The sequence below is a fragment of the Hyperolius riggenbachi genome, chromosome 10, assembly GCF_040937935.1.
Source record: "Hyperolius riggenbachi isolate aHypRig1 chromosome 10, aHypRig1.pri, whole genome shotgun sequence".
NCBI classification, from domain to species: Eukaryota; Metazoa; Chordata; class Amphibia; order Anura; family Hyperoliidae; genus Hyperolius; species Hyperolius riggenbachi.
This window is the reverse complement of record NC_090655.1, coordinates 226,904,304-226,917,948: the sequence shown is the minus strand read 5'-3', so window position 1 is coordinate 226,917,948 and position 13,645 is coordinate 226,904,304. Positions and strand designations below refer to the sequence as shown.

The window sequence follows — 13,645 nt, the reverse complement described above, 5'->3', positions numbered from 1 at the left end:
TAAGCTCCTGTGGTACAGACTGAAATGAATGGATCAGTGATCTCTGTACAGCAATGTGGCATATGTCTAAGCTATATAAGTATACAATAATAATATGTGACTGTGGTGAGGATATTAGAGTGTAAGCTCGCACCTGTGGTGTAGACTGATGTGAACGTATCAGTGATCTCTGTACAGCAATGTGGTATATGTCTGAGCTGTATAATAATAATAAATGTGTGACTGTGGTGAGGATATTGGAGTGTAAGCTCCTGTGGCGCAGAGACTTATGGGAAAGGATCAGTGATCTCTATACAGTAATGTGGTATATGTCTAAGCTTTATAAATGTATAATAATAATGTGTGACTTTGATGGGGCATTAGAGTGTAAGCTCATGTGGTGCAGAAATTGATGAGACTGGATCAGTGATCTACCCACAGTACTGTGAAATATACCAGCGTTATATTATATAAATGTGTAATAATAATAGTGTGTGTCTGCGATTAAGAAAAGAGTGTAAGCTCCTCTGGTGCAAATGATGATTTGAATTGAATAGTACCGCACCTTGGAATGGAAATATGAAATACATATGAAATACATACACATCTGTGTAGCATAAAGATGAATGAATGATGTAAATTAAAATCGTTTTACCTGGCTGGATAGTGTACTGGTTAAGGGCTAGTGTACTGGTTCGAATCCTGGCTAGGTCAAGTACCTATTCAGTAAGGAGTTCAAGGCAAGACTCCCTAACACTGCAGGGTGGCCTCCTGAGCGTGTCCCAGTGGCTGCAGCTCTTGAGCGCTTTGAGTCCGAAAGGAGAAAAGCGCTATACAAATGTTCGGATTATTATTATTATTACACTGAAAAATCCAGCAATGTCTCCTCTATAATTTCCTCCCACTCTATGGCTTCCCATCCGTGCGTTCCACGTGGTATAACTGACATCGCCATCTTGTGGAGAATAGTGGAACTGCAGTCATCATTACACTTTTCTAGTTCCCCTACAAACCTATTTGCCACCTTTTTTGTTCAATGAAAATATCTCTTCTTGTTCTTGCGGCTTTGAACAAGATTAATAAATGTGCTATAAATTATTAGTACATTTTTAACCCCCCATTTGAAAGACCACGTGCTCATAAACTCCCTAATTCTGATATAATATGCAGATCCTTCTGTGCCTCTCGTTAAGTAGCCCATTAAAAGGTCCACTCCTAAAATAACAGCCAATTAAATGTTCATCCATCAGTAATAGTGTAGCTTTCTTAATATGCCTCCCTGAAATCTTCTAAACTTTTTGTAGGTTAAAAGGGCCATAAGGCACCCTAGGCACGTGCCTACAGGCGCCTGATGATGGAAAGGCGGCCCATCCCCTCCCAGAGCGCCTCTCTCCTTCCTTCCCTATGCAGACTAGAGTCCTGATGAGAGTGTAAATGACAGGTTCCTCACCCTGCTCTCAGCATCCCACTGACGAGATCTCTCTTCATTTTGAGGCACCACTAGCTACTTAATACTGAGGTTCTTCTAGCTACCCCATACTAAGGGCCACCTGTAGCTACCTATGATGGGCAAGGGAAGTAAGAGAGAAATGACAGTTGGGACAGCCAGAACACTTGCAGCACAGTTAGGTGGGGTTTTTTATGTTTCTTAGAAGTGTAAGGTACCAGGACATTTGTGCCTATAGGCTCCTGTGAGGTAAATCCCGGCCTGCTCTCTTCCCCCAGTGAAGCTCATCGACTCCAGCCCCCTAAACTAACACAGAGTAGCTTCCATCTCCCAAAGTGCCTCAGTTATACACATGTGGGTCCAGAGGTGTATCTACTGGGGAGCAGCCCCTAGTGCAACCACAGGGGGTCCCAGAGCTGTCAGGGGGGCCTCCAACTACTAACCTTTTCCACCAATAAAAGGGGTCCATCCTTCAGATCAGGTGTTTTTGTCACTACGCTGCTTAGAGGTGTGAAGATTATGATGAGCACACTTGTTTTCTGACCCTAGCAAGAATGGCCTCCAGGCTGTGAGGGCCACCAAGGATAGACAAGGGAAAGGATGTGAACAATGGGGGCCACATCAAAGTTTTGATGGTGGGTCCCATGATTTGTAGTTACGCCACTGTGTGGACCCTACTGAAGTTCTAGTGATGATGTCACATTGAAGTTTCCATCTAGGTCTCCTAAAGATGAGGCACCACCACATCACACTAACCCTGCTTACCACGGTCACTTCTGGGAGGGGGCGTAGCACTCACTCTATTCATGCCTTCCCTTTACCACTGATTGGAGGTGGTGTGTGTGTTAAGGGATGCCCCTTACATGTTCAGAATTACTACCACCCACATAGACCAGGACTAGATCCCTCAGGTGACAGTTCAGAGCTAGTACAGACGCATTGTCTAAAGGTGGCCACTAACGGTCCAATTTCTAGCGAAAAATCGTTAGAGCGATCAGAAATTTTGATTGGACGAAAAATCATTCACTACACCATCAACTAACCAATCATTGCTTCCTATCTATGACGACCACCAAGAAAATCCAAATTTTCGTTCGGGCGACATTTTTTTCACTCGTTCATAATCGATTGTGTCCACCAATGGAGATTATTTACAACCAATCCGATCAGAATTTCTGATCGCTGGAACGATTTTTCGCTAGAAATTGGACCGTTAGTGGCCAGCTTAAAGACTAGCAATGGAATCTGTTCTCATGCAGATGAATGAGAGACAATGGCCGGATTGACGATGGAGTGGCTTCTAGTGGGTGGGCTGAAGAGAGCGGCATATTGGATGTTTTAGGGGACATTGGGGTACACCTGTACACATGCTAGATTGTCATCCCAGACGTTCCTGAGTAGCCACCTTGGCTTAGTTTAATCTAGCATGTGTACCTAGCCTTATGCTAGGTACACACCATACAATTTTTACCATGTCCTTCTTGACTCCTCTGCTGCTCGCGGGTACCCCCTTCTTCCCCCTTCAATGAAGTTGGCCATCGGCTTGGTGAGTTGATTTGCCGGGGGGACTGCTTGCCGGTTGGGGTTATCGGCTGATGCAGTCGTTATCGCTCACCTTAGCCAACTTTACACAAGCGTGTGCACGAGCCTTAAAGTGTACCAGAGCTGACTTAAACTAAACGATGTATATGTTACGGCCAGAACCCGAAGTTTGGCCAGAACTAGAAGTGGCCGGCCACTTCGGGTTCTGGCCGGCCAATGCGCGAACTGGCCGCTGCGCTGCGGCCAATGTGAGAAATGAAACAATTCCTGTAAGGTTAATGTGATGTTGTGACCGCAGCGCAGCGGGCAAATGTATCACATCTTTACTTTATTCAATGGCATTAAGCCGCCCGGCTTTTTCCTCTGCCTCTCTCTCCTCCCCCCCCCGCCTCTCTCTCCCCTTCTCTTATGGGCACAGCTGGGCGGGGACACGCGTGTCCAGGAGAGTCGTTCCTCGCGGCAGGAGAGCAGAGCGGGGAGGCTGCAGACATTGCTTCTGCCAGCACCCGCTCTGCAAGAACGGCAGGATTCCCCTGCCGCGACGAACGACTCCGGAGGGACACGCGTGTCCCCGCCCGGCTGTGCCCATAAAGAGAAGGAGAGAGAGAGGCGGGGGGAGGAGAGAGAGGCAGAGGAAAAAGCCGGGCGGCTTAATGCCATTGAATAAAGTAAAGATGTGTGATACATTTTGCCCTGCTGCGCTGCGGCCACAACATCACATTAACCTTACAGGAATTGTTTCATTTCTCACATTGGCCGCAGCGCAGCGGCCAGTTCGCGCATTGGCCGGCCAGAACCCGAAGTGGCCGGCCACTTCTAGTTCTGGCCAAACTTCGGGTTCTGGCCGTAACATATACATACTTGGGGCTTCCTCCAGCCCCATCCACATGGCTCGGTCCCATGCTGCCATTCTCAGTCTTCTCCTGCTCTGATACCAAGTCCCATAACTTCATCCAGTCCTGGCCAGTCTGCGCAAGAGAAGTGCGCCCTCTATGTTTATCTCCGGTGGCTGCCGGAGAGATTCGTAGAAGGCGCACTTCTCTTGCCTCAGACTGGCAGAGGTGACGGGACCCGGTTCCCGGAGCAGGAGAAGACTGAGTATGGTGGTGTGGGAGCGATCTGTGCGGATGGGGCTTGAGAAAGCCCCCGGTATGTATAACACTTTTAGTCAGGGCCGGATTTATGCCAAGGCTACCTAGGCCATGGCTTAGGGCACCACAGGAGCAGGGGCACCGAAGCAGCAGGCTAAACTGATGCAGCATTTGCAAGCTTGCAAATGCTGCAATGCAAGGAGATCAGGCTAGCACTTGACTGTGGTACTCTGCTGCTAGTACTCTGCTGCTAGCCGACGAGCAGAAAAATGAGTGACACTGATGGCTGCTGCGGTGTGAAGGCAAGCTGGCTAACTATACTGAAAGAGGGGGTGGGGGAGAGATTAAGGGAGTCATCTGGCTATCTATACTGGAGGGAAAGGGGGAGGGGTCATCTGGCTACCTATACTGGGGGGGGGGGTTCCCTAGGCTACCTATACTGGAGGGAAACAGGGGAGGGGTCATCTGTCTATACTGGGGGGAGGGGGTCATCTGGTTACCTATACTAGAGGGAAGGAGGGGGGGGGGGTTATCTGTTTACCTATACTAGAGGGAAGGAGGGGGGGTCATCTCGTTACCTATACTGAAGGGGGGCGGCTGGTGACAGTGGCCTTGGGTGGTAAAGAGTACAAATCCGGCCCTGCTTTTAGTTTAAGTCAACTCTGGTTTCTTTAAATGGGCCCTGAACTCTTGCACAGGACAGAAGGAAAACGAAGAGAATTGCACCCTGTATGTATTTAGAGAGTTTAGCCTGTCTAATTCCCCCTCATGTGTGTATAATCACAAGAGGTAATCTGATTTCTCCCCTGTGTCACATGACTGCCCATTAGAAGAGATTGCAGATAAGCCCATTTGAAAGTCCTGGATGTTAAAGCCCCATACACATGCTGAACAATGGTCTTTTATGCAGCACTGCATTAAAATAACCGCTGTTGAGCGTGCGTATGGGGCTTAACAATATGTCTGCCTCCATGAATCAGGAAGTAGAAACAATGCAGATTTATTTTAAGATTTGTATCAGCTGTAAGAAAAATGTTTTTATGTTTAAAGGTTATTATGCTGTTGTGTATCTTTTAGAGCAGAGAGGACTTCTGAGTTCAGGTCCGCTTTAAGGGAAGTGTTTCAGCGTTCAGTGTGAATAGGCCCTTAGGTTTGTTGCTTATAAGGGGCCAGTGAAGTATACGCGGTCTCATATTAACGTACAAATCCTTTATAGACTTATTTTGAGAGTAAACATAATTTCTGTATATAATCTATCAGTTTGTTATTGGTGCCTGCAAAACTAATTAATGTGTACTACAATTTTCCCATTAATAAGATTGTGGCTTTGCCTGGGGCATGAAAATGGCCTGATGGAAACCTTGCATGGGATGGATAGCCTAAGAGGGACCTTAAGTACTCCTGAACTGACAGCAATATTAAACAATTAATTATTAGAGGTAGATGATTAGCAGGACAGCCAGGCAACTAGCATTGTTTACAAGGGAATACAAATGGCAGCCTCCATATCCCTCTCAGTTCAGGTGTCTACTAGAGTTGGGCCGAACGGTTCGCCTGCGAACGGTTCCGTGCGAACTTCCGTGGTTCGCGTTCGCGTCCCGCAGGCGAACCTTTGCGGAAGTTCGGTTCGCCCCATAATGCACATGGAGGGTCAACTTTGACCCTCTACATCACAGTCAGCAGGCCCAGTGTAGCCAATTAGGCTACACTAGCCCCTGGAGCCCCACCCCCATTATATAAGGCAGGCAGTGGCGGCCATTACGGTCACTCGTGTGCCTGCATTAGTGAGAGTAGGGCGAGCTGCTGCAGACTGTCTCTCATAGGGAAAGATTAGTTAGGCTTAGCTTGTTCCTGGCTGCATACCTGTTCTGTGAACCCACCACTGCATACCTGTACTGTGAACTCACCACTGCATACCTGTTCAGTGAACCCACCAATGCATACGTGTTCTGTGAACCCACCACTGCATACCTGTACTGTGAACCCACCACTGCATACCTGTTCAGTGAACCCACCACTGCATACCTGTTCAGTGAACCCACCACTGCATACCTGTTCAGTGAACCTGCCACTGCATACCTGTTCTGTGAACCCACCACTGCATACCTGTTCTGTGAACCCACCACTGCATACCTGTTCAGTGAACCCACCACTGCATACCTGTTCAGTGAACCCACCACTGCATACCTGTACTGTGAACCCACCACTGCATACCTGTTCAGTGAACCCACCACTGCATACCTGTTCAGTGAACCCACCACTGCATACCTGTTCAGTGAACCTGCCACTGCATACCTGTTCTGTGAACCCACCACTGCATACCTGTTCTGTGAACCCACCACTGCATACCTGTTCAGTGAACCCACCACTGCATACCTGTTGTGTTCAGTGAACCTGCCACTGCATACCTGTTCTGTTCAGTGGACCCGCCACTGTATACCTGTTCGGTGAACCCGCCACTGCATACCTGTTGTGTTCAGTGAACCTGCCACTGCATACCTGTTCTGTGAACCCGCCACTGCATACCTGTTCTGTTCAGTGGACCCGCCACTGTATACCTGTTCTGTTCAGTGAACCCGCCACTGTATACCTGTTCAGTGAACCCGCCACTGCATACCTGTTCTGTTCAGTGAACCTGCCACTGCATACCTGTTCAGTGAACCCGCCACTGCATACCTGTTCAGTGAACCCACCACTGCATACCTGTTCAGTGAACCTGCCACTGCATACCTGTTCTGTGAACCCACCACTGCATACCTGTTCTGTGAACCCACCACTGCATACCTGTTGTGTTCAGTGAACCTGCCACTGCATACCTGTTCTGTTCAGTGGACCCGCCACTGTATACCTGTTCGGTGAACCCGCCACTGCATACCTGTTGTGTTCAGTGAACCTGCCACTGCATACCTGTTCTGTGAACCCGCCACTGCATACCTGTTCTGTTCAGTGGACCCGCCACTGTATACCTGTTCTGTTCTGTGAACCCGCCACTGTATACCTGTTCAGTGAACCCGCCACTGCATACCTGTTCTGTTCAGTAAACCTGCCACTGCATACCTGTTCTGTGAACCTGCCACTGTATACCTGTACAGTTCAGTGAACCCGCCACTGCATACCTGTTCTGTTCAGTGGACCCGCTACTGTATACCTGTTCTGTTCAGTGAGCCCGACACTGTATACCTGTTCTGTTCAGTGAACCCGCCACTGCATACCTGTTCTGTTCAGTGAACCTGCCACTGTATACCTGTTCTGTTCAGTGAACCCGCCACTGTATACCTGTTCAGTGAACCCGCCACTGCATACCTGTTGTGTTCAGTGAACCCGCCACTGTATACCTGTTCTGTTCAGTGAACCCGCCACTGCATACCTGTTGTGTTCAGTGAACCCGCCACTGTATACCTGTACTGTTCAGTGAACCCGCCACTGCATACCTGTTCTGTTCAGTGAACCTGCCACTGTATACCTGTTCTGTTCAGTGAACCCGCCACTGTATACCTGTTCAGTGAATCCGCCACTGCATACCTGTTGTGTTCAGTGAACCCGCCACTGTATACCTGTTCTGTTCAGTGAACCCGCCACTGCATACCTGTTGTGTTCAGTGAACCCGCCACTGTATACCTGTTCTGTTCAGTGGACCCGCTACTGTATACCTGTTCTGTTCAGTGAACCCGCCACTGTATACCTGTTCTGTTCAGTAGACCCGCTACTGTATACCTGTTCTGTTCAGTGAACCCGCCACTGCATACCTGTTGTGTTCAGTGAACCCGCCACTGTATACCTGTACTGTTCAGTGAACCCGCCACTGCATACCTGTTCTGTTCAGTGAACCTGCCACTGCATACCTGTTCTGTGAACCCGCCACTGTATACCTGTACTGTTCAGTGGACCCGCTACTGTATACCTGTTCTGTTCAGTGAACCCGCCACTGTATACCTGTTCTGTTCAGTAAACCCGCCACTGTATACCTGTTCTGTTCAGTGGACCCACTACTGTATACCGGTTCTGTTCAGTGAACCCGCCACTGCATACCTGTTGTGTTCAGTGAACCCGCCATTGCATACCTGTTCTGTTCAGTGAACCTGCCACTGCATACCTGTTCTGTGAACCCGCCACTGTATACCTGTACTGTTCAGTGAACCCGCCACTGCATACCTGTTCTGTTCAGTGGACCCGCTACTGTATACCTGTTCTGTTCAGTGAACCCGCCACTGCATACCTGTTGTGTTCAGTGAACCCGCCACTGTATACCTGTACTGTTCAGTGAACCCGCCACTGCATACCTGTTCTGTTCAGTGAACCTGCCACTGCATACCTGTTCTGTGAACCCGCCACTGTATACCTGTTCTGTTCAGTGAACCCACCGCATCAGTGCGCATACCTGTGCAGTTAAGTGAACCCACCTACTTACGTGAGTGCACGCAGTGTGATATACTACTCCGTGCATACCCGATATGGACAAAACAGGTAGAGGAAGAGGTAGTGCCAGAGCCAGAGGAAGGCCACCCGGCAGGTCTGCACGAGGTCGTGTAAATGTAATTTCGTGTGGACCTGGCCCACAGTACAGTGCTCGGAAGAAGGCACGTCCCATCACCTCCCAAGATTGTCAGGACGTGGTTGAGTATTTAGCGACACAGAACACCTCATCTTGCTCAGCCACCAGCGCTACTACTAGCACCACTTCCGCTGCATTTGACACTTTGCAAGAATTATTTAGTGTTGAAATCACTGATGCACAGCCATTGTTGTTACAGCCAGATGAATTTTCACCAGCTCATATGTCTGAGTTACGCGGCAACACTATGGATGTAACGTGTAAGGAGGATGAAGGACTTACTGATGGTGCATGTTTGGATTTGTCTGAGGCAAGCGAAGCTGGGCAGGATGATTACGATGATGACGATGATAGGGATCCTCTGTATGTTCCTAATAGAGGAGATGAAGAGGGGGACAGTTCAGAGGGGGAGTCAGAGAGTAGTAGGAGGAGAGAAGTTGCTGAAAGAAGCTGGGGCAGCTCTTCGCCAGAAACAGCTGGTGGCAGTGTCCGGCACCATGTATCGCCACCTATGTACAGCCAGCCAACTTGCCCTTCAGCATCAGCTGCTGAGGTCCCCATAGTGCCCACATCCCAGGTAGTGTTGGGCGAACAGTGTTCGCCACTGTTCGGGTTCTGCAGAACATCACCCTGTTCGGGTGATGTTCGAGTTCGGCCGAACACCTGACGGTGCTCGGCCAAACCGTTCGGCCACATGGCCGAACTAAGAGCGCATGGCCGAACGTTCCCCGAACGTTCGGCTAGCGCTGTGATTGGCCGAACGGGTCACGTGGTTCGGACCCGAACGCGCTCTGATTGGCCGAACGGTCACGTGGTTCGGGTAAATAAATACCCGAACCACGTCATATCTCCGCCATTTGTCTGTGGGTTTAGCTTTGGGTAGGCAGGCAGGGTAGTTCGCGCTCCAGCCACGCTAGCCAGGGTCCCCCCTGTCATTGTGTCACTGCTGGGAACAGTAGTACACCGCTTGCTCAGCCACACTATATAGCATTCTGTTTACTGCCACTCTGTGTACCTCGCTCAGCCACACTATATAGCATTCTGTTTACTGCCACTCTGTGTCTGCTGGGAATAGTAGTACACCGCTTGCTCAGCCACACTATATAGCATTCTGTTTACTGCCACTCTGTGTACCTCGCTCAGCCACACTATATAGCATTCTGTTTACTGCCACTCTGTGTCTGCTGGGAATAGTGGTACACCGCTCGCTCAGCCACACTATATAGCATTCTGTTCACTGTTCTGTGTCTGTTTGGAATAGTGGTACACCGCTCGCTCAGCCACACTATATAGCATTCTGTTTACTGTTCTGTGTCTGCTGGGAATAGTGGTACACCGCTCGCTCAGCCACACTATATAGCATTCTGTTTACTGTTCTGTGTCTGCTGGGAATAGTGGTACACCGCTCGCTCAGCCACACTATATAGCATTCTGTTTACTGTTCTGTGTCTGCTGGGAACAGTAGTACACCGCTCGCTCAGCCAGAGTATATAGCATTGTGTTTACTGCCACTCTGTGTACACCGCTCAGCCAGACTATATACCATTGTTTACTGACACTCTGTGTACACCGCTCAGCCAGACTATATACCATTGTTTACTGACACTCTGTGTACACCGCTCAGCCAGACTATATACCATTGTTTACTGCCACTCTGATTCTGCTGGGAACAGTAGTACACCGCTCGCTCAGCCAGACTATATAGCATTGTGTTTACTGCCACTCTGTGTACACCGCTCAGCCAGACTATATACCATTGTTTACTGACACTCTGTGTACACCGCTCAGCCAGACTATATACCATTGTTTACTGAAACTCTGTGTACACCGCTCAGCCAGACTATATACCATTGTTTACTGCCACTCTGATTCTGCTGGGAACAGTAGTACACCGCTCGCTCAGCCAGACTATATACCATTGTTTACTGACACTATATAGCAGACTATATAGCATTGTGTGTACACCGCTCAGCCAGACTATATACCATTGTTTACTGACACTCTGTGTACACCGCTCAGCCAGACTATATACCATTGTTTACTGCCACTCTGATTCTGCTGGGAACAGTAGTACACCGCTCGCTCAGCCAGACTATATACCATTGTTTACTGACACTCTGTGTACACCGCTCAGCCAGACTATATACCATTGTTTACTGCCACTCTGATTCTGCTGGGAACAGTAGTACACCGCTCGCTCAGCCAGACTATATACCATTGTTTACTGCCACTCTGATTCTGCTGGGAACAGTAGTACACCGCTCGCTCAGCCAGACTATATACCATTGTTTACTGACACTCTGTGTACACCGCTCAGCCAGACTATATACCATTGTTTACTGCCACTCTGATTCTGCTGGGAACAGTAGTACACCGCTCGCTCAGCCAGACTATATAGCATTGTGTTTACTGCCACTCTGTGTACACCGCTCAGCCACACTATATAGCATTGCGTACTCTGCCAGTCAGTGTGTATATTGCTGGGATCAGTAATACTCCACTCACCGTCAACCACTATATGAGCTCAACATGAGTTCCCCAGAGACCTCCGCTGTGAGCAGCACTCCCAACAACAGCAACAGCCAACGCCCCACGCAAGCTATAACATCCACCCCAGCAGCCAGTGGTCAGCAGCAGCCCTCCCCGGAGGAGAACGTTGTGTCCATCAGTCCGTCGCCAGAGCGATTAATGAGGGCTGCCATTGAGGAGATGATGGGGCCTGATGTGGAGGAGGAGGTCTGGCTCAGGCCAGCATCCCAAGTTAATGTTGAGGACGATGAGGGGTCTGTGTCTGGGGATGTTGGGGTGGCAGAGGTGGTGGGTGGGTCAGACTCAGGAGAAGAGTTGTATGATGAGGATGATGATCGGGACCATCTGTATGTGCCTCAGAGTCCGACCCCGGAAAACATGTTGTATCGTGTGTTTAGGTACTAAAATCTGCGTTCCCTCCCAGTAGTGTTGGGCGAACAGTGTTTGCCACTGTTTGGGTTCTGCAGAACATCACCCTGTTCGGGGTGACTATATAGCAGACTATATAGCATTGTGTTTAATGCCACTCTGTGTACACGGCTCAGCCACACTATATAGCATTGTGTTTACTTCCACTCTGTGTCTGCTGGGAACAGTAGTACACCGCTCACCCGCCACTGTATAGCATTGTGCTCTGTGTCACTGCTGACAATAGTGGTACACCGCTCACCCACCACTGTATAGCATTTCTGTACTGCCACTGTACTGCTGCCAGTCAGCGTGTACTTTAAGGATAAGTGAAATGAGGAAGAAATCCGGTGAAAGAGGGAGGGGCAAGGGAAGAGGTGTTTCCCCTGACGGTTCACGTACAGGCCACAGGGGAGCACCCAAGAAAACCCACTCAATACTGCCCATGTTGTCCAGGACAACAACCCTCACAGATCCAAAAGAACAGGACCAGATAATTACTTGGATGACCTCTCAAGCGTCCAGCAGTGGGTTAAGCAGCACCAGCACATCACGCACGAGGTCCGAGTCCTCAGCCAGTTAAAGTCTGGGCTTTCTTTGAAGACTGCACTGAGGATGTTACCATGGCGATTTGCAAGGTGTGCAAGACCCGCCTGAGCAGGGGGAAAAGTATTAACAACCTCTCCACCACCAGCATGAGCCGCCACATTCTATCCAAACATCCCACTCTGTGGGCAAACGCGGCAGGACAGGGTACCACCAGCAACACTGCCTCCCTTGGGTTCACCAGACTCACCACCAGACCCGCCTCAGCAGCAGCAGTAGCCCAGCCATTGCGTGGTTCACAACATTCACAAACATCAGACGATGCTGACACTGTCACTTTCCGGACTAGTGCTCTTGAGGTCTCCCAGTGTTCATCAAACACAACAACCAACAGCCCTTCGGTGTGCAGCGCTACGGTTGAGTTGTCTGTCTCTGAGATGTTTGAGCACAAGAGGAAATTGCCAGCAAATGACCCCCGGGCCGTGGCAGTAACAGCCAGCCAGCATAGCCAAGCTTCTGGCCTGCGAAATGCTGCCATATCGAGTGGTGGAGACAAACAGCTTCAAGGGCATGATGTCAGTGGCCATCCCACGTTACGTGGTTCCCAGCCGCTACCACTTTGCGCGCTCTGCAGTGCCTGAGTTGCATGAGCACGTGGTCAGCTAAATAACCCGAAGCTTGAAGAATGCCGTTGCCTGCAAGGTTCACCTCACCACTGACACCTGGACGAGTGCGTTCGGCCAGGGTCGATACATCTCCCTTACCGCGCACTGGGTGAACCTTGTGGAGCCTGGCAGCGATTCCTCACCTGCTACGGCGCGGGTGTTGCCCACGCCGCAAACAGCTGGATAACAACAGCAGCACCTACCTCTCTGACTCCTTCTCCTCCAACGCATCTCAAAGCTGTACCTCATCCGGAAATGCTAACCCAGCACCAGCAGCAGTAGGATCGTGGAAGCAGTGCAGCACAGCTGTTGGCATGCGTCAGCAAGCGTTGCTGAAGCTGATCTGCCTTGGGGATAAGCAGCACACAGGGGAGGAAATTTGGAGGGGAATAAAGGAACAGACGGATTTGTGGCTGGCACCGCTGGACCTGAAACCGGGCATGAAGCTAGACACCTGGCACGAACTGGCAATGTACGCAATAGAGGTGCTGGCTTGCCCGGCAGCCAGCGTTATGTCGGAACGCTGTTTCAGTGCTGCCGGAGGCATCATCACAGATCGGCGTATCCGCCTCTCCACAGAAAATGCAGACCGTCTGACTCAAATTAAAATGAATCAATCCTGGATTGGAAACGACTACGCAACACTCCTGGACCCCAACCAAGTAACATGACCGATGAACATCTGGGATGGTTTAGCGTTTCCGGTCCCTGTTTATTGAACCTCTCATCTGTATTACATTTATGACTGCATGGCGGCAAAAAGCATTGCTGCTATATCCGCACGCTTTTTGTCCTCATGCAAGGCCTGGGTTGTTGTGTCTCACAAAGCGTGGCCTTCTCCTCCTGCGCCTCCTCCTGTTCCATCACGTGTGCTGCTGCTGCTGCT

The 13,645-nt window shown here is 49.8% G+C and overlaps 1 protein-coding gene across 3 annotated transcripts in view; it reads right to left on the bottom strand.

The window, feature by feature from the left end:
* Positions 1-879, bottom strand: part of LOC137534644 (zinc finger protein 665-like) — a 28,252-nt gene extending 27,373 nt beyond the window's left edge. For 2 of the 3 annotated variants that reach the window (XM_068256247.1, XM_068256249.1), the window contains exon 1: positions 843-879. The gene's annotated coding sequence lies outside the window, so the exon portion shown is untranslated. Of the gene's footprint in view, positions 1-634; positions 811-842 lie in introns of those variants that run through there. The other variant, XM_068256248.1, reaches the window with a different exon arrangement.
* Positions 880-13,645: the final 12,766 nt, after the last annotated feature.